At 37.4% G+C, this 22,692-nt stretch overlaps 1 protein-coding gene across 3 annotated transcripts in view; it reads right to left on the bottom strand.

Moving 5' to 3' along the window:
- NSF (N-ethylmaleimide sensitive factor, vesicle fusing ATPase) overlaps positions 1-22,692 on the bottom strand; it is a 161,542-nt gene that overhangs the window by 138,404 nt on the left and 446 nt on the right. The window lies entirely within an intron of this gene.

Below are 22,692 nucleotides of genomic sequence, written 5' to 3'. Positions count from 1 at the left end.
CAGAACTTTGTTTCCCTCTTACCCTGGGGTCTCTCTCACCTACAAGCTTCTTTCTCTCTTTTTTTTTTTTTTTTTTCAATATTTTAACCCTGAGGCCCTGCAAAATCCAGAACTGCTTTCTACGACATTCAAGTTCTTTTTTTTTTAATCCTATAAATTTATTTATTTTGGGCTGCATTGGGTCTTCGTTGCTGTGCTCGGGTTTTCTCTAATTGTGGCGAGCGGGGGCTACTCTTCGTTGTGGTGCGCGGGCTTCTCATTGCTGTGGCTTCTCTTGTTGCAGAGCACAGCCTCTAGGTGTGTGGGCTTCAGTAGTTGCGGCTCGCAGGCTCTAGAGCACAGGCTCAGTAGTTGTGGCACACGGGCTTAGTTGCTCCACGGCATGTGGGATCTTCCTGGACCAGGGCTCGAACCCGTGTGCCCTGCATTGGCAGGCGGATTCTTAACCACTGCACCACCAGGGAAGTCCCACTTCTTTCTCTTATATTCCTCTCTTCCCTAACTCTGAGCCCCTTGTCCAGCCAACTCCTACTTATTCTACAATTTCTCAGCTCAGACATTACATTTTCTAGAAGACCTTCCTAGATATCTTCTCCTCCTGTAAGATAAAGGTCAAATGGAAGAACTTAACTGTATTTTTATTGTCTGTTTACACTGCGTAAAAGACATAAGGTTCTCAAGGACTGAGACTACATCTTGCTCGGACCTATGGTTCCCAGGGCTAAGACAGGGCATGGCACACAGCCAGTGCTCATTAAACATTTGTTGAATAAATGAACTTACAGGTCAATACAATCTATCCCAACTGCAGAATAAACAATTCAAAGAACATGGACACAAAGGACATTTCAAGGTTATTTAGGAAGTGATATAATTTAAATAAAATTATCTAATAGTTCAAAATTACACAGAATTGATATAGCCAAAGTTATTTAAAAATTTACAAAATGCTAAGTTAACCTTTTCATTTGTAAACTTGTTTACTTGTCAAAGAGTTGGTGTCCTTTAAAAAAAGAGTGAAAAAAATCTGTAAAAGTCATCTGGCGGGCCAACTAAAACAGATGCTGTGAGCAAAAGGCCTCCCTACTGGAATCTAGAAGCATCTGTGTTTTTATGGTAAGCCAAGCAGGGTATCTCATTTTCTCATCAAAATATAAGACCCTATAAATAGTAGCTGTTTACTTATCACAATAATGCCAAGGGAAAATTCCACAGTTTTTCTAACACTGACCTTGCCTCTAGGAAACAATGATAAAAGCCCAGCCACAACAGCCACATAGCTATTATGAAATGAAAATACAAAATGACAGGCAAATTTATATAAGTTTAGTTATCTGAGGTACTAGAATATTTAACTGTCTGAAGGCTATAAAATATTTTCATTAACAACTTGAAATGTAAAAAATTATTAACTCATTGCTACGCAAAAGAATGAAAATCTCAACAAATCTTTAATGGAAACTTCAGCAGAAGTAATTATACCATTACTATGAACCCTCTTGCACTGTTGGTGGGAATGTAAATTGATACAGCCACTATGCAGGTTCCTTAAAACACTAAAAATAGAACTACCATATGACCCAGCAATCCCACTACTGGGCATATACCCAGAGAAAACCATAATTCAAAAGACACATGCACCCCAATGTTCATTACAGCACTATTTACGATAGCCAGGACATGGAAGCAACCTAAATGTCCATCAACAGAGGAATGGATAAAGAAGATGTGGTACATATATACAATGGAATATTACTCAACCATAAAAAGGAACGAAATTGGATCATCTGTAGAGACATGGATGGACCTAAAGAGTGTCATACAGAGTGAAGTAAGTCACAAAGAGAAAAACAAATATCGTATTAACACATATATGTGGAATCTAGAAAAATGGTATAGATGATCTTTTTTTTTTTTTTTTTAAGTAAATTTATTTATTTATTTTTGGCTGCTTTGGTTCTTCGTTGCTGTGTGCGGCTGTCTCTAGCTGCAGGGAGCAGGGGTTACTCTCCATTGCGGTGCGCAGGCTGCTCATTGCAGTGGCTTCTCTTGTTGCGGAGCACAGGCTTTAGGTGCACAGGCTTCAGTAGTTGTGGCACGTGGGCTCCGTAGTTGTGGCTCACGGGCTCTAGAGTGCAGGTTCAGTAGTTGTGGCGCACGGGCTTACTTACTCCACGGCATACGGGATCTTCCCAGACCAGGGCTTGAACCCATGTCCCCTGTACTGGCAGGCGGACTCTTAACCACTGCACCACCAGGGAAGCCCGATATAGACGATCTTATTTGCAAAGTAGAAACAGAGACACAGACATAGAGAACAAACATATGGATACCAAGGGGGTAGGGGGGTTGGGTGGGATGAATTGGGAGATTAGGATTGACATATATACACTATTAATACTATATATAAAATAGATAACTAATGAGAAACTACTGTTTAGCACAGGGAACTCTACTCAATGCTCTTTGGTGACCTAAATGGGAAGGAAATCCAAAAAAGAGGGGATATATGTGTACGTATAGCTGATTCACTTTGCTGTACAGCAGAAACTAAAACATTGTAAAGCAACTATACTCCAGTGAAAATTTTAAAAATACTCCTTTCTTTTCCAACTACATATCTGCATGAGACAACAGATTGAATGAAGATGCAGATGTGTGAGAATACAGCTGTCTTCTAAGTCAGAGATTTGCAAAAATGTAAAACAGTGCCACTCACTATTTTTTTTTTTTTGCCTTGGAAACTATAGTTATCTTTTCATAAAGATAGGTTCTTTTTTTTTTTTACATCTTTATTGGAGTATAATTGCTTTACAATGGTGTGTCAGCCTCTGCTTAAAGATACGTTCTTTATGATAACCTGTAATGGGCTTTAATGTTGTTTTTAAATGATTCAATCAACAAATATTAAAAATTTTTTTAAATATATAATCCTTATGCCAAAGGAAAATAAAAAGTTATATCATTACTTATGTGAGAGCCTTTAAAGTGCAGAAAGAGAACTGGCTTCTTCCCATCAAAAAAAAAAAAAAATTGGGCGGTGGGGGGGGCAGGTAACCATGACTCCTCTGGGCATCACTGCATAGTTTTCAAATTTAAATAACATACTTTCATCCAAAGGTCCACTTTAAAAATTGGATTTTTAAAATATATGCTTTATTGTTTACCAAAGAACTCAGTAGGGCAAAATAAATAGAAAAAACCAAAGTGTGTAGTACCTGATTATAAGACCTCATTACAGATAACTGCAACACTCATGAATCCATTGGTCTTCTCTGTGGTGCTTCAGGCCTAGGTTACATCTCTCTAGAGACACAAATTCCCCCACAGGAAAGGGAAGTAGGACAGAATATACAAACTTGCCCCAGAGCCAGCTCAGCTAACAAGTCTCACTCAATTTTGTGCTTCCTGAAAAATAACATTTTAGAACTGCACTATTCAATAAAGTAACCACTAGACACATATGGTTATTAAAATTAAAACTAATTAAAATTTTAAAATTCAGTTCTTCAGGTGCACTAGTCACATTTTGAGTGCCACATGTGGCTATCAGCTGTCACTGAAGAAAGTTTCATTAGATGGTGCTCGTCTAGAGCAGTGTGAGAAAGGCCATCAGTAATCCATGTCTTCAGGCCTATGGAACCACTCTGCTATAAACTCCTGAAATAATAATTTCTATTAAAATTGTGAAGTCCTGTGGGACTAGAAGTGATGGATAGAAATAAGCTAAATTTGTATGTCCTATAGTAATCTTGCAAAGAGCATGTAGGGATACCCTTCACATTATCCATCTCAAATCAGTAACTATTCACATAGGTGACATACATCCCTTAGGGCCTTAAAATTCCCTTACAAACATATTGAAAAAGAAAAAAAAACTGAGCTCCCATTTTGGTTTTTTGAGGGGAAAAAAAAAACACAAAGGAAAATATAAAAGGCTGACAGCACTAAATGGTGGCAAAAAAGTGATGCAGTTTCTTATAAGGTTAACGTGACCCAGCAGATCTACCCCTAGGTTTTAAGTAAAGAGAAATGAAAACATACAGCCACATGACGACTGGTACACAAACGGTCATAGCAACTTTATTCATAATAGTCAAAAACTGAAATAACACGAAGATCTACCAACAGTTGAATGGATAAACAAATTGTGGTAGAGCCATACAATGGAACACTACCCATCAATTAAAAAGAAACTACCTACTGATATATGCAACAACATGAGTAAACCTCAAAAACATAATGCCAAGTAAAGCCAGATGCTTATATAATATAGGATGAACTCTTTTTTGCATCACCTTGTAATTAGATGAAATCCTAGAAAAGGCAAAATTAATCTAGAGTAACCACCACACACACACACAAAATCAGTGATTGCCTGGGGCTGTGGTGAAATGAACAGCAGAAAAACATGAAGTAATTTTTTGAGATAACAGAAATGTTCTATATCTGGATTGTATTTTATTGTATATAGGTTATACCTCAATAAGTGGAGAAGTGATGGTCTGATTTTTTAATGGCTGGGCAATCACCAACAATTCCCATGTAAAGACAGTATAAATGTTCAAACTAGAAAACATAGTTTAGGTACAGGGTACATACACTCATGCAACAAGGACCTAGACCTTAGTACATCTGTACTCAGGTAGGCCTACTGGAAAAGAGAGCTAACTAGGTCTGCAGAATAGATTCGGTTCTCTCCCCAACCAGTCCTCATCCCAGCTATAGGAATAAACAGAACTAGGAGAATGGCCAGGTCTACCTCTAAAGGCCAGTCTAAGGTTGCTGACCATATTGGCCTGCTAGTCCTGGGCACAGGATGTGAAAAGAGGAAGTATAAAACCTACAACTCCTGGCATGAATGTCCCATACTAACCATCAGATTGGCAATTCTTCCTCCTGAGAAAAGTAAGATTGTTTGTTTTCCCTGTAATAATTTTTCCACTAAGACGCAAGGGAATTTGATCTAAAGTTCTACTCTCCCTATGGGCAGGAATGGAAACAGGAGGACATAGGAATAAATGCACAACCACCCAAACATACACAAGAGAATTAAATGAAGTATTCTCATTTACTTGATATAGAGTAAATAATAAATGTCAGCTATTATTAAGACCATCATAGAGATATTCAGTAAAGAATTATTTGTAATAGAAAAAAAAATCACAATCTAAAGCTAAATAAATGCCGTGAATAGGAGCATGGTTAAAAGTATCACAACTATGCAGCCATTTGAAAGGTCAAGGTACCTCTGTTTGTACTGACAAGGGAAATGTCCACAACATAGAACTAAGTTTTAAAAAAGAAATAAAATAGCATGTAGAGTAAGTTTTTAATAAAAAAGATACACACTAAATTAATAGTAGTTACCACTGAGGTGAAAAAAGAAGGTATACGTGAAACACCTTCGCTTTTCACAATTCTGAATGGTTGGAACTGTTTTTTACAATAAATAACCCTTATCTTAGGAAAATAATTTTAAATATAGAGAACTTTTATGTACAAAGTTGTCCTCTACAGGATTACTTTACCGGTGATGAATTACAAGCAAACTAAAAGTCCTATTTCAAAGTGATGGTTACGAAAACTAAAACATATCCACTTAATTGAATATCATATCCTCATAATATTCAAATCACAGGATAGTATATGTATACATGTATATATATACATATATAAATATAAATTTTACTTTATAGTTTTATTTTTTTAAGTATAGCAAAGCAATTAAATAAAAACACACCAAAATGTAAAAAACAATTGTGATTGGACAATGGGACTATGAGTGATTTATTTTCTTCCTTTCTGCACTTTCCAAGTTAAAAAATATAGATAGCTGCTATTTTACTACCCAAATTAAAATTTTTGTATTAAAGTTAATTGATGGTATATTTCATTTCGGACCTCTGTTTCTGCATAGACAGTGATGACCTCACACATTAGGAAAATAACTGGAAGGACATGCTTAATAAAAGGACACTGTCATTATTCATGAAATATAAGACATGGTCTAATAATTTGCTTATGTGTGTTTTTTCTTCATAATTAAACCATGTAGGTTAAATCTAATTCTCTTTGACTACAGTGTGGCAAAGATTGTTGTATATAAATTAAGAAAACATACTTTTTAATGAACTGTAAGAAATTACAAAATATGGTCTGAAACACAGAAATCTTTTGATAGATATACAAAGAGTTAAAATTTTATTTATACTGGGCAGATTAACCAATGACTGAGCATCAAAATGAACACCAAATCATAAGCCAGTTAACTAAATCCTTGGCTCTGTGAATAAATAATTTCCTCTCCAAGACTGCATTAATTTGGGAAAGTTCATTAATGCCTCAAAATACATTACTTTAAAATTTGGAGAAGTACCTGGTACAATATTTAGCACATAATAGGCACTCAATAAATATTTGTGGAATTAAAAAATTGGGGAAGAAATATATCTAGAGAGTGATAAGACCCGTATGAAGAAAACTAACAGAAGCACATAAAAGAATATCCAAGTAAATGTAGAGATATATGATGTCATTCTATGCAATGACTCAATACTGTAAGGATATCATCAACTCCAAATTAACCTATAAACTTAATGTAATTATAAGAAAATCCCAATGGGACTTAAGCAAATTCAATCTAAACTGTAATTGGCAAAGTATTATAAATGTAGTAGGCAAAATGAGAAGGGAACAAAATTTTTTTTAATTTGTGAAAGTAGCCAAGAAAAATTTCAGAAAGAATGAGACTGGCCCTACTAGACATCAAAACATGCCGTACACAGTAATTAAAACAATTTAGTGGAATTCCCTGGTAGTCCAGTGGTTAGGACTCCACGCTTTCACTGCCGAGGGCCGGGGTTCAATCCCTGGTTGGGGAACTAAGCTCCCATGGCCAAAAAAAACTAAAAATAAAATAAAAATAAATAAAATAAACCAATGTATTGTAGTATTAGTACAGAAACAGACAGTTCAATGGAGTAGAACAAACAATCCAGAAACAGAACCAGGTGAGAACTTGATATGTGAGATTTAGAATCAGTAGAGGAAAGCTTAACTATTCAATAAATGGCACTGAGACGAATGATTATCCACTTGGTGGCTAGACTGGAGGAGTGTCAATAATAATAGCTAATGTGTTTGAGAGCTTATTACACGCCAGGCGCTATTTTAAAAGCTTTACACGCCTGCAAACACCCCAGCCCTCACTCCAGCTAACATTTTTGTTTTCTCATAAGAAAATTACTTCTCTCTAAATGATTTTATTTTTAATTATTTATTTATTTATTTATTTATGGCTGTGTTGGGTCTTCGTTTCTGTGCGAGGGCTTTCTCTAGTTGCGGCAAGTGGGGGTCACTCTTCATCGCGGTGCGCGGGCCTCTCACTACCGAGGCCTCTCTTGTTGCAGAGCACAGGCTCCAGACACGCAGGCTCAGCAATTGTGGCTCACGGGCCTAGTCGCTCCGCGGCATGTGGGATCTTCCCAGACCAGGGCTCGAACCCGTGTCCCCTGCATTGGCAGGCAGAGTCTCAACCACTGCGCCACCAGGGAAGCCCTCTAAATGATTTTTAAAATATGACTCATTCTGAATTTTATATACTTAGAAGATAAAAAAATCTAATTTTAAAGTGAATTAACTAAAGATTGTGTGTTTTAATCCTATAGCTACCTCTAATTTGATTCAAGCACGTACTGTAGCTCCATTTGGTCACATTCAAGGATCACAGCATTCTATTCTTAACCTTACAGAAGCATCTTAAGGCACATACCTCAAATGTATAAGGAGGTAGAATCCCTCATCTGTAGGTTTGATGGCAACCTGCCTATCCAGCCTTTGGTCTTTCGCCTCTTGGGTCACTGTCAGTAAACCTCTCTCGTTCCAGAGGCAGGTCCACACCCCTCATAGTGACTTAAAAAGCAAAAGTCCCTTAATTCTCTTACCTCAAATTATCAACCTTTCTCTCTTCACTTTACAACCAAATTTCTCAAGTCTCCCTTCCTTGCCTCCCATCTTCTCATCCTCTGGCAATCTTCTTTGAAATCCTCTACAGCAACTACTTTCCTGCAATGGCTCTTCCAAGTCACCAATGCCTTTCTAACTGCGAAATTCAGTGGTATCTCCCTCTCTTCAGTATTCATTTTAATTTGTTTCTCTGGCTGTCCTAACATCATCATTATCTTTTCAGTTCACTCAAATTCACAATTTCAAGGTCATCCTTCCCTTCACCATCCAATACACACACGCACGTGCACACACACACACAAATTGGGGCCAAGACCTATTAATTCTACTTCTGCACTGTAACTTGCATTTGATTCCTCCCTTCCATCCTCACAACTTTTGATCTAATTCAGCCAACATCACCTCTCTCCTAAAAAAACTGCGATAACCTAATTGGTTTCCCTGACTCTAATTTCTCTTCTCCAATTCAATCTTCTGTCTGCCACCAGACATGACCTAAAACTAAAAATGTGATTCCTAAATAATAAAGCCCATGTATTGATACTTCATATTCCTAACGCCATACCTTTGTTTTACACTACCCCTTTTGCCTGAATTCCCTATTCCAAACCCCTTCCACCTATGGAAATCTTACCCATCTTACAAAGCCAAGTTTATAAAACTCTTTGTTTGGTTCCTAGTAAGACTGGGTATCTCCCATATCTCTATTTTTTGTGCTTCTCCAACAGTCTTATCACTACTTATCACCAGCTGCCTTAAACTACTTAGTTGAGTACCACTATTCTAAGTTCCGGCAGGCCTGTGCCACCCAGTATATGCAACGTTAGGTGAAGTGTTTATTAGCGTTTTTTGAGATACACTTCTGGTATGGTTTGATGTTTGTCTTCCCAAAATCCATATGTTGAAAACCTAATGCCCAAGGCTATGGTATTAGAAGGTGAGGCCTTTGGGAGGTGAGTAGGTCAAGAGGGCAGAACCCTCATGAATGGAACTAGTACCTTTATAAAAGAGGGCCCAGAGAGCTAGCTTGTCCCATCCAGCAGGTGAGGATACCATGAGAAGTCTGTGACCCAGAAGAGGGCCCTCACTCAACCATGCTGGCACCCTGATCTTGGACTTCCAGTCTCTAAAACTGTGAGAAATAAATTTCTGTTGTTTATAAGCTACCCAGTCTCTGGTATTTTGTTACAGCAGCCCAAATAGACTAAGACAAGTTCATATAACATAAAATTCATCACTTTAAAGTGTACACTTCAGTGGTTTTTAGTATATTCACTACATTGTGCAATTATCACCACTATCTAATTCCAGAACATTTCTAGCACTCCAGAAAGAAATCCTGTACCTATTAGCTATTTAATCCCAATTCTCCCCTCCCTCATCCCTTGGCAACCACTAATCTACATTCTCTCTCTATGGATTTGCCTATTCTGAACATTTCATATAAACAGAATCATACAATCTGTCATCTTTATGACTGCTTCTTTCAATTAGCATAATATTTTCAAGATCATCTATGTTGTAGCAAGTGACAGCACGCCATTCCTTTTTTGTGATCATATTCCACTGTATGGATAATCCACATTTGTTTTATCTGTTCATTAGCTGATGGACATTGGGTTGTTTCCACGTTTTGGCTATTATGAATAATGCTGCTATGAACATTCACGTACAAGTTTATGTACGAACATATACTTTCAACTCACTTGGTTATATAGCTAGGAGAATTGCTGGATCATTCTATGCTTAACTTTTTGAAGAACTGCCAAACTGTTTCCCACAATGGCTGCTCCATTTTACATTCCTACCAGCAGTGTATGAGGGTCCCAAATTCTCTACACTGTCATCAACAAACTTTTTTTGTTTAAACTATAGCCATCCCAGTGGGTATGAAGTAGTATCCCATTGTGGGATTTGATTTATATTTCTCTAATGATTATGATGCTGAACATCTTTTCATGTGCTTATTGGTCATTTTCACATCTTTTTTGGAGAAGTATCTATTCAAATCCTCTGCCCATTTTAAAATAGAGTTTCTTTTTATTGTTGAGTTGTAAGGGTTCTTCATACATTCTGGATACTAGACCATTATCAGACATATGATTTATAAATATTTTCTCCCATTCTGTGGGTTGTCTCTTCACTTTCTTGATGCATGAAAATTTTTAATTTTGATGAAGTCTAATTTATCTATTTTTCCCTTTGGTGCTTGTGCTTTTTGTGTCATATCTTTAAAAAGATTGTTTAATCCAAGGTCATGCAGATTTTCACCTTTGTTTCCTTCTAAGAATTTTATAGATTTAGATCTTTGACCCATTCTGAGTTCATGTTTGTATTTGGTGTGAGGTAAGGGTCCAGGTTCATTCTTTTGCATGTAGATATCCGGTTGTCTCAGCATCATTTGTTAAAAAGACTATTCTTTCCCCACTGAATGGTCTTGGCCCTCTGTTGAAAATCAATTAACCATAAATGGATGGTTTTCTTCTGGACTCTCAATTCTATTCCACTGGTTTACATGACTATGTGACTATCCTTAGGCCACTGCCATATCATCTTGATCACTGTACTTTATAATAAGTTTTGAAATCAGGAAGTGTGTCCTCCAACTTTACTCTTCTTTTTCTTTTTCAAATTGTTGTGGCTAAAATGGCTTTGCAACTCCATATGAATTTTAGGATCAGCTTGTCCACTTCTGGGAACAAAGCAGTTGGAATTTTGAAAGGGGCTGCACTGAATTTATAGATCAATCTGGGGAGTACTGCCATATTAACAATATTAAGTCTTCCGATCCATGAACAGATTTTCATCTACGTTTCCTTCTAAGAAGATGTCTTTCCATGTATTTAGATCTTTAATTTCTTTCAATGTGTTTTATAGTTTTCAGTGTACAAATCTTACAATTCTTTGGTTAAACTTAGTCATAGGTATTTTGTTCTTTTTGATGCTATGGTAAATGGAACTGTTTTCTTAATTTTATTTTCAAATTGTTCATTGCTAGTGTATAGAAGTGCAAATGATTTTTGTATATTGATCTTGTATCCTGCAACTTTATGGGATTCATTTTTTAGCTCTATGTTTTTTTCTTGTAAATTCTTTCATCTGTACATAGATATAATTTTCTTTCTTTCTAATTTGAATGCCTTTTTTACTCTTTTACTTGCTTAACTGCCCTACCTAGAACCTCCAAAATAGTGTTGAATAGAAGTGGTAAGACAGCAGACATCCTTATCTTGTTCCCGATCTTAAAGGGGAAAGCTTTCAGTGTTCACCAGTAAGTATGATGTTAGCAGAGGGTTTTTGTGTTAGTTGAAATATATTTGTTGAACTGAATTTTCAGAGTGCCACCTCATAAGGTTGCTCTGAGAGTCTAACAAGAAAAGATCTGTGAAGGTGTTTTCAAAACTGTAAAATACCATTCATTCAATTTAAGATATTCTTATTTAGTAACTGAGTGTTCTTACTCTGAAAAGTTTACTCCAAATGTTCTTAAAGAAATCAAAACAATGTTTGTGAAGCTTTTTTTTTTTTTTAATTCCAACATCCTGATGAAAGTTTGGCACCTACGTTCTTTTGAAGAGTGAAGAAGGAGAGAAGAATTTTTGGAGAAGGAATCAGAACAAGGATCCCAGGCCTTAGAGCCTCTCCCCAGTCCCAACCCCTAAGTCCCATAGCTCTGGGCTCTTCCCTTAGCGAGACAGAGGGCATTCAGGAAAGCAGAAAGTTAGAGATGCAAGACAGGCAAGAAGCAAGAGGCAGCATGGTACAGAAGGTGGAACACGAGTTTCAGTACAAAAAGTTAGCTGTGATTTCAGTTGTTCAGAAAAAAAAAGAAAAAAAGAAAAAAAAGTGAGACACCTGAAAATATTAGAAAGTCTAATAAATTTCACATCTTCAAAGCTGCAAAATCTATTGATTTACATCCATATTAATCTAAATTGCTGATGTTAATCTGAGTCACTATAATTAAACATGCTAATAATTCATGATGCAAGTGCCTGTAATATTGAGAGGTTTCTCTGTTTAATAAACTCAGCTTGATAGTATAAGAATAATATAATGGTATTATTTATATTTTTTGGTTATTTAGAAATAATTATTTATAAATAATTGAGTAAAAGATTGGCTGTCGGAAGGCAAAAAGGAATTACTACCTTACTTTTGTTCAATGGAACAAATACTTAATGAATACCTACAATGTTCCAGGCACTGTGCTCTGTGCAGGAGATGCTCAATTAACAATGAAGTAGTGACTACTTTTTATATTTTTTGAATACTGAATAAAAATAAAATACTTATTAAAAACGTAAGATATAAAATACCGAGAAACAATCACCATGTTCCTACCACCTAGTTTAAGAAAAAGAACATTACCACTTCTTTAAATCAACTTTTTATTAAAGAAAACATACATACAGAAAAGTACACACATTGTGTTTGGCTCAAAGAATTTCTGCAAAGTGAACACACCCAGGGTAACCAACACCCAGTTAAAGAAAGAGAACATTACCAACATCCCATACTGCCCCCTCCTAATCACTAGCCCTTCACCCCCAACCACAGATAACTGCTATCTTGTTTCTACCACCAGAGATAGAAATCAGAGTTTAGCCTCTTGAAAACTTTATATAAATGGAAACATATAGCTTGTATTATTTTGTGTGTGACTTCTACCCATCAATGTTATGATTGTTAACACTCATGCATGTTGTTGCATGTAGCAGTAGTTCACTTTCCTTGCTTTTTATAGTATAAAATTATATGAATATACCACCATTATTTATCCATGAGTTGTTTCCAGTTTTTAATTATGAATACTGTTGCTAATAACATTACATGCCTTTTGAATAATAATGTATGCATTTCAATTGGATAGCTATACTCCCACCCCCCCACCCCTACATACACCCCCTCCAGAAGAGCTGCTGGATCGCAAGCATACATGCACACGTTCAGCCTTAGGGAATTTTGTCTAAGGTATACAAAGTGATGTTTTGATATAAGTATACCTTGTATAATGATTACCACAACAAGCTAATAAACATATCCATCACCTCACAAAGTTACTTCTGTGTGTGTGTGTGTGTGTGTGTATATGTGTGTGTGTGTGTGTGGTAAGAACACTTAAGATCTACTGTCTTAGCACACTTCTTTGGCGGTCCAGTGGTTAAGACTCCGCGCTTCCAACGCAGGCGGCGCAGGTTCGATCCCTTGTCAGGAACTAAGACCCCACAAGCCACCCAGCGCGGCCAAAAAAAAAAAGAAAGAAAAAGAAAGATCTGCTGTCTTAGCAAATTTCAAGAATACAACATTTTTTAATTAACTATAATTACCATGCTATCTAGCATTGCAAGTATTTTCCATGGAAAGGTCAGTCAAGGTACCTAATTCTCCATACTGCAGGAAATAACTTATGCTTTCTTAAATGTCTGAAAATTGGATATAGGTGAAGGTATTAAAGGAAAGGTAAGACAATAACGCTGAAATCTAGAAATAACAAGGTTGAGTATACATTTGGAAGGAAATCTGGAGAAAAAAATCTTGAACAATTTGTTAAAGTAAATTGGAGAGCTCAAAATCCTAAGTCAATGGTCCTCAACTTTAGCATACACCAGAATCACCCTCAGAACTGTTAAGGGATTGCAGGGGCCCCACCTCCAGAATTTCTAATTTAATCAACCTCTGTGGGGTGAGAGAATCTGCACTTCTAACAAGTTCTCAGGTGGTGCTGATTAGCTGGTCTGCAGATTCCACTTTGAGAATCATTGCACTGAGAGAAATAAACTTCATAAAAACAGAAATAATGGCAGGTTCATTTCCTTCTACAATAGAAGAGAAGAAAATATGGAAAAGAGACTTCAAAAATGCTCTTGGTCCATTTCATCCTTTACCTTGGTAAAACTTTATAGTTAAGTTTATTTTGATGCTTTATAAGTAGTAAATTGATTGGAAGTCTATATAAACAAAAAAGTTATCAGACTCAATATCTGCAGATCGAGAAAAGGACTGTCTCGGAGGCCAGCAGCTATTTAAAGTTAGATCTATGCTATATTAATGACTTGGATAACAGAATAAACAACAGTAGAGTATTCAATAGTTGGCAGAGAACATAACATTAAAATCCAACTACAGACACTGTCCAAAATGATAATTTACTAAGGTATACAGAAATAAACAGTCATTCACCCATTCAACAATCATTTACTAAATAACACTTTCATGCCAGGCTTTGTTCTAAACAGTGGGATCTAAGTCTGCTATCATCTCAAAAAATTTTGTCAATATTATTCTCTAGGAGAAAAGTAACTAGGATAACTAAATTGTTTTAATCTCCCCACTCAGATGTTTTTTTGGAAGACTCAGAATTAGTGATTAGTTTTATTTTCATTGCTCGTCAAACCAAGTAAGAAAATGTTTGTTCATATGCACATAACACTAAAAACACTTTACACTTTTAAAAAATCCACCAGCGATGGGAATTCCCTGGCGCTCCAGTGGTTAGGACTGCGCTTTCACTGCCGAGGACCCGGGTTCAATCCCTGATGGGGGAACTAAGATCCCATAAGCCACTCGGCCAAAAATAAATAAATTAATAACAAATTAAAAAAAAAAATCCATCAGTGAAATCCTAAAATTCTCTTTAATATTTAGTGATTTTATAAAGAAGTGAATGCTGGATTTCAAAAATGACAACTTATTTCTTACTTTAATAATTTTCCTATTTTCTCCATTACCAAAGATCTACATAGCTAGTGCAAAATACATCAGAATTTTAGCACTTCATTCCGAATTTAGCAAAGGACCAAAACACCCTGCATTACTCATAAACAGCTAATGCTAATTCATTTGATTGCAAATCTATAGGGCACAAAGTTGCGATAAATTATTAGCACTTTTTGGCTTAATGGCAAAAAAAACAGGAAAGAAAGGAGGGAGGGAAGGATGGGGAGGGAGGGAGGGAAGAAAATCAGCTTATCAGCTTCCTAGAGTAATTCAGACAAATTTTATTGAAATGATCTTTGTATCTGCCCTTATAAAATACTATAAGGAAAAAATGTAAATCAACGGCAAAAGATAGATTTAAATATAAAAAAATTTTTTAAAGGAGGGATTAAGTTGCTCGTAAACTTCATATGGAAAAGGGCCAAGAAATGCCAAATGAAGAAAAATGAGGGGGGCTAACACTACCAGATAGCAAGAATAATTTTAAAGCTATGGTAATTAAAACAGTGGTATTGGTGCACATATAGACAAACAGAATAATGAAACAGAATAGAGTCCAGACTTACAGTGGATATAAAACAGAGGTAGCATTACAAATCAGTGGGAAAAAGGATGGAATCAATACATGATATTGGGACAACTGGTTATACATATGGAAAAGATAAAATTAGCTTCCTAATTCACACCAAACGCAAAAATAAATTCCAGATGAATCAAACACCAAAACCTTTTAAAAGAAAATCTTTCTAACTTCAAAGTGGGAAACGATCTCTTTTAAAACATACAAGTACACTAATTATAGAGGTTTAAAAAAAATGGGTAGTTATAACTACAATAAAATTTAAATCTAAAACTCTGCAAACATGAAAAGATCACCACTGAACAGCCCAAAAGAAAAAAAATGGGCAAAGGATATGCAAACGTAATTCACAGAAGAGGAAACTCCGAAGACCAATATGAAGAATGCTCAATCTCACTAGTAATCAGGAAAAAAATGCAAATTTAAACAATAATATTATTTTACCCCTATCATATTGTAAAAATTAAAATGTCTGCAATATTAAGTGCTGGAGAGGACATGAGTATCAGGTATTCATATACTGCTGGTAAGACTGCAAACTGTTATAACTAGGTAAAGATAAAGGTCACTGATCACCCAGCAATTCTATGTAGCTATTCTACGTAGGGTATATGTCCATGTCTCTAGACATATATCTTAAAGAAACTGTTACACACATATGTAAGGAGACATATACAAGAATGTGTGCACTGGGAGAAATAAAATTGAAAACCACCTAAATTGTCCTCTGATAAGAAAACAGATAATTGTGGTATATTTACAAAATAGAATACTACACAATAAACAGAATTAACTAGCTCTATGTAATTTCAACATGACTAAATCTCAATCACAATTTTAAATGAAAAAATGCACGCTGTAGAAGGAAATATACAGTATGACACCACTATATACATTTTTAAAACACACAAAACAATATATTAGTTATGGGCACAAACATACGTAGATGTGAACAGAAAGGATTTATACCAACTTTAAGGTAGTGGTTATTTCTGGAAAAGGTCAGTGGAATCAAGAAGGGATACAAAGGGGATTCAATTGGATCTATAAGGTTTTATTTCTAAAAGTTAAAAGATATAGAGCATATATCACAGTATGTAAACTTCCCTGGTGGTGCAGTGGTTAAGAATCCGCCTGCCAATGCAGCGAACATGGGTTCAATCCCTGGTCCGGGAAGATCCCACATGCCATGGAGCAACTAAGCCCAGGCGCCACAACTACTGAGCCTGTGCTCTAGAGCCCGCAAGCCACAACTACTGAGCCCTCGTGCCACAACTACGGAAGCCCATGCGCCTAAAGTCTGTGCTGTGCAACAAGAGAAGCCACCGCAATGAGAAGCACGTGCACCGCAACGAAGAGTAGCCCCTGCTGGCCGCAACTAGAGAAAGCCCGCGCACAGCAACGAAGACCCAACGTAGCCAAAAATAAATAAATTAAATAAATAAATTTTTTATTAAAAGAAGGGATACAAAGGGGATTCAACTGGATCTATAAGGTTTTATTTCTAAAAGTTAAAAGATACAAAGAAAATATCACAATATGTAAACACAATCTGGATCATGGGCACATGGATATATGTATATGTTATACTATTTTCTGTACTTTTCAGCATGCTTGAAATCTCTTAAGGAGCATATGAATTATTCTTGTTTAAAGTGCATAGAGCTAGAAATAGTTATAGTCACACAATGAATATTTAGTTTGCATCATAAAAAAATAAGTTGAAAATTATGAGTTTAAACTTATTTCTTCATTTCTTTTTGGGTGTGTTGGGTCTTCGTTTCTGTGCGAGGGCTTTCTCCAGTTGCGGCAAGCGGGTGCCACTCTTCATCGCGGTGCGCGGACCTCTCACTATCGCGGCCTCTCCTGTTGCGGAGCACAGGCTCCAGACGCACAGGCTCAGTAATTGTGGCTCACGGGCCCAGTTGCTCCGCGGCATGTGGGATCCTCCCAGACCAGGGCTCGAACCAGTGTCCCCTGCATTGGCAGGCGGACTCCCAACCACTGCGCCACCAGGGAAGCCCGAAAATTATGAGTTTAAATCACTAGGAAATTGAAGGCAGTGTAAGGTAGGTCTCAGAGCCCATTCAAGGGCATTAATACTGAAGTAGGATAAAGGACCTCATTAAGAGATTTTTACCTAATACACTATACCCAGAGTAGGGACCCTTAAGAACAGCCTTATAGCAAGTGACTAGTGTATTGCTAATGCAGCTGTTTCCAAGGATTCACCGCTCTAACAATTCAAGAATTTTCCATAGTAAAATAATATACTTTCACCTTACACCTTTGCACCCTGACTTAAATACCTGAAAAAAGAATATATCCATCTTAAGCATAAATTCCTCTGGGTTTCAGAAAGAAGCAGCTAGTTGATAGTGCTTAAAGAGTTCAATTTTATTTTCTAAAATGTATTGCATTTGAACATACTTTATAAAATCTCCACTAGAGTGATACACAAAAGCAATAACTACTGCATACAAGATTGCAGACAGCTGATATGTTCCGGACAGTAAAACTCTGATTTAGGAAATGGGACTATAAAACATTTTATATTATTTGTTTTGTCTTGTGGTACTGCCCATGAGCTGTCCCCAATCTAGGACTTGTGTTCCAATCTGAAGGTTGGTTATTTGGTAAAGATGTCATTCACCCGTAAAAATGTTATAAACGGTTAGGTTTCTGGACTAGGTTACAAAAGCTTTTTCAATATACTGATACTAAATATACTAGCCTGACCTAGACAAACAGCCAGATTAGGTAAAACTTACCTCTAACATCCTTCTAAACCCCTTTCAACACCTAAGAGAGTTCTCTCTCTTAGATTCCTATTTAAGATCATCTTACTCCTATTTCTTAAAACAAATTACCTCCACTAGATGTAAGAATTTATGAAGAAAACAATCCCTTGGTTTTATTTTCATTAATGTATGTGTATTTTCAGAAAGGGACTGCTAAATCTCCAGTAAGAGAGATTTCTGGCAATTTTAAAAGAGAGAGTACAAAAAAGTTCAGGCATTGTGGAAAGCCTATCTTCTTCTCTTTCCTTTTTCTTCAGGAGTGGGGTGACAGTGGTAGTCTAAGGGGTCTGGAAAGCAACACCAAACAGAGAAGCTTTACTAAGGAGCTTCTCCCTGCCTAGAGTCAGCTCTCCTCAGCTATTAAGGCTACATTTCAGATTCTTTCCTCTGCTTCTGATTCCCTGATTCCAGAGCAGCTGCAGCACGAAGAGAGTTCTGAAAGACGGTGAGGAGGCCTGGGGCAGGGGCAGCCATCTGTACGTGGAGGTCATTTATAAATAAGAGTCTATATTCAATGTAAGTAATAAGAATTACAACTTTAGAATCTGATTTATTACTAGCAAAAATTTAAAACAGCTGAGAAAAACCTATTACCTAATTGAATCTTTTGAAAGGCCAAAAGGAACCAGATATGTTTAAATTAATTGATCGTGTTATAAAATGTATCCAACTTGTCATTCCATATTTTTCTCATATAATAAATACACTAAAACAATAATGACAAAAATTATTTCCTTTTAGGTTCTTTAGTTTTAAGATTAGGGGCTTCAAAGTATTTTAGGGATTAACCAAGTTCTGATGACCTAGATGCTATATTGAATAACATCACACAGTTTATTCTTCAGTTTCCCAGATGGACTAAATATGATGCTTTCTTTTACGGTCAGGAAAAGCAAAGGCCAAGATACACAGGTTACTAATGCTATCATCAGCAACACTGATACAAATCTTCAATTACAGAGTGAACATAAATACCGTTTACAAGATGATGTCAGAATGCCAAAATTAACTAAACCAATCAAAAGCAGTAAAAACTCAAAATAGCTTTTCTCCCATAAAAAGAGAATTACGACAAGGCTGACTGTATTTGTTAAACCTGGATAGGTAGTTGTTAGACAATTATGGCTATAGGAAGAAAAGATAAGACCACTCGAGATGGGCCAAAGGTGCTTAAATTTTCCGAAAGATAGAAGGTAGGTTTTGAAAATTAAACTCTGACAGCAGGCTCTAATAAGTTCTAGGTAAGGTAAATCTACTCTTCTTTATACCCTTGCAACTAAGTTGATGAACTGACCTGAATTCAAATGCTAACCCTGCTTCTTGCTGGCTGTGAACCTGGCAAGTTACTAAGTCCCTCTCTCTGAGTAAAACAAAGTTAATACTACCTACCTTGCAGGGTGGTTTTGTCAGGATTAAATGAGATACATTTGTAGTTAAGCAATGGTACCCAAAGCATACTGATGTGTGCCAGCGTAAAGGAGAGTCTCTAGCAGCATGCTCAAGGGCTATTTCTGACCCTGTCTTATCCTACCTTTTCTCAATGACTAGAGTGGAGACACAGAAGTCATGATTATTAAACCTACAGATGAAACAAAACTGGACGAGAGCACTACTATGTTGTGTAACATGAAAGAATCAAGGAAACCTTCAACAGGTAGCAGAAATGGACCGAAAAAAGGTGAATTGTAAAGGGGATAAATATAAGGTCTTACACTTAGGTTCAATAAAACAACTGCACAATACCTAGCATGCAGAGGAGGGGGGCTGATTTTAAAAGAACATGAGAGTTGTAACTGACTGTAAGCTCAGTATGGGCCAAGAGTGTGATTTACTGCAGAAAAAAGCAAATACAATTTTAGCCTCTATTAATAATGGTAGTGTCCAGCTTAAGACAATAGTTAAGATAATAGTTCAAGGATATTCTTCACTGATCACTGTGTTAGTCTCTTGAGCACATTTTAGAAGAAACGCTGACAAAACAGAACATCTCCAAAGGAAGATAACCTAAATGATGAATGGTTTGGGATATAGGATATTTGAGGAATTGGGGATGTTTAACTTGCAAAAGAGAAAATCCGAGGGAATATGTAACCTGTTTTCAGACAGCTAAGGAGCTATCATATGGAAAAGGAATTTTGTTTAGTTCTACGCAGTTCTAAACAGCGGAAATAATATGTATAAAAATTACATGGAACCCCATATAAAAAAGACCTTTCTAAAATGACACTAAAATGGGTTAGCCTTACAGCGATGCACCCTCTATCACTAGAGTATTAAAACAGAGATTAGATTCATTTTCAACAAAAATGTATTGAGCACCTAGGCCCCAGGCAGGTGCAAAGCACTGATGATAGTAAGTAAAAAACTAACATGGTCTCTGCTTTCATGGAAAGCAAAGTCTAGTGGTAGAGGCAATCACACTAATAAATTTTAAAAGACAGACAGATAAATATCTAAGGAAAGGAATACAGTTCTTCAAGAGCATATTAACAAAGGATCCTGACTTAGTGGGGGATCAGAACAGGCCTCCCTTGAGTAGCTGAGTGATCTATGAGTAGGAGGTAAATGGCTGTGAGCAGAACATCACAAAGAAAGGAAATGCACATGCAAAGACCCTGTGGTAAGAGGTTCAAGGAATTGAAAGGCTTATATAACCTGAGCACAGAGAGTAAGGCGGTGAGTAGAGATGCAGGAGCAGAACCACAAAGGGCCTTAAAGGCCCAGTTAAGGATTCAGTCTTCTCCCAAAAGTAATGAGCTGTTACTGAGGGAGGGGTTTAAGTAGCAATGGGCATGGGAGGGAATCATCAACGTGGTGAATGGCATAAGGAGGCCACTCGGGAGCTTCCCGCAGTAGTCCAGGCCAGAAATGATAGTAGTTTGGGAAAAGGGGGTGGAAATGAAGATGTAGAGAGGTTGACAGACTGGAGAGATTTTTAGGATGTTAAAATGACAGAACCCATGTGACTAGTCCAGTGGGTGTTTTGGATATAGTTTAAAGCAGTAATGCCCAACCCAGATTCTTTGGCCCTAATAATTAATAATACCCTTTTCTGAGGGGGGAAACAGAACTCAGTGATGAATTTTCCTTGAGGGCAGAGGATATGGTAAGAGACAGAAGTATAAAGAATGACCCACTCCCCCCCCTCAGGTTTCCAGCTTATATAAGTGGAATGCATTGTGATGCCATTCACTGAAATAAGAAACCCTGTAAAAATACTAATTAGGTGGGCTAAGACCATGGGTTTGAATTTGAACAAGTTGAGTTTGAGGTGCCTTGGTTTTAAATAGTCAGTTTGACATACTGATCTGAAACTTAAATGACAGGTCTGCACTGGGAGTAAGATACTGAGAATCGTTGGCATCTAGATAGTAGTTGAAGCTGGGCTTAGAAGAGATTGCCTGGGGAGAAAACAGAGAGTGAGGAGACAGCCTTGAGGAATATCTGCATTGAATAACAGAGTAGAGGAGGGTGAGTCTGCAAAAGAGCAGCCTGACTAAAAACAGGAGGGAGGCTGATGCCAAGGGAAGAGCATTTTCCATGAAGGAGGCAACGGGCAACAATGTCAAACGCTGCTGAGACATCAATAAGACAAGGAATGAAAAATGTCAGTTAAGTTTAGGGGCGCGTTTCAGTGGGATGATAGGGCCAGAAATCAGGCTGCAGTGGGTTGAGGCGTGAGTAGGTGGCAAGCAAATGGGAGACAAATAAATGGAGACAAGATTTCTGGCTGTAAAGTGGGAAGAGAAAAGGTGACAGCTGTGGGAGTGGAGGGAGGGTTTACGATGGGAGAAGCCTGAGTTTGTTAAGAGGGAGCAGGTGAATATGGAGGAATGGGGCTCCTTAGAAGCGGGGGAGAGAATCTGAAGCACAGCTGGATGGAGTAGCTGTAGATAAAAGGAGACACTGCGGGGAAAAGATGAGAAAGAGCCTAATTATATGACCTTTAAGGTCTCTTCTCACTCTAGAATCTCCTGACTTAACAATTTCCTTTAGGGAGAACATTTGCGTGTATGCATAATCTATGCAAATTTATTCAAATATTCCAGTAGAAATAAATCAGTCAAGCACATCCTTATCCCCTAATGACGCAGTTAACGTCCCCAGGTTTATGACCAGTGTAATCTCTGGGCAGGATCCATCCCTCAGGTTTTTGCTCAACGCACACTGCAGTACACCCCAGAACCAGCCTTATCTCCCCTCGCCAAACCCATACTACCCCGCGATCTCAGAGGCTAAAGGAGGAAGTAAAATTTAAAACCCTGAAACTACAACATATCCTGCTGCATTCGAAACGGCTGTCATTCATAAAAGGAAAACGCGACACTCCAAATCCATCCCCACTCCAAGCTCAAGGCATTTCTGCCTGAGCCGGCAGTGACACGTCCCCCAGATGGCCGGGGTTCTACATTAAAAGTCATTTGCACCCCCTCCTCCTTTCTCAAGACCTTTTATTGTGAAGAACCAGAATTGGGTTCCTTCTGGTCCCTGTCACAGCCCTCGCCCCAAAGCAGCGGACGGATCCCCCGCAGTTATTCCAGAGGCGGCACCTAATAAGCCCTCGCAAGAGGGTGCGGAGAAACCCCTAGAGCCCTCAGACCGGCCTGGGACGGCCACGAGCCT

This window comes from Balaenoptera musculus, chromosome 20 (assembly GCF_009873245.2).
Source record: "Balaenoptera musculus isolate JJ_BM4_2016_0621 chromosome 20, mBalMus1.pri.v3, whole genome shotgun sequence".
NCBI lineage: Eukaryota > Metazoa > Chordata > Mammalia > Artiodactyla > Balaenopteridae > Balaenoptera > Balaenoptera musculus.
This window is presented reverse-complemented; position numbering and strand designations above follow the sequence as displayed.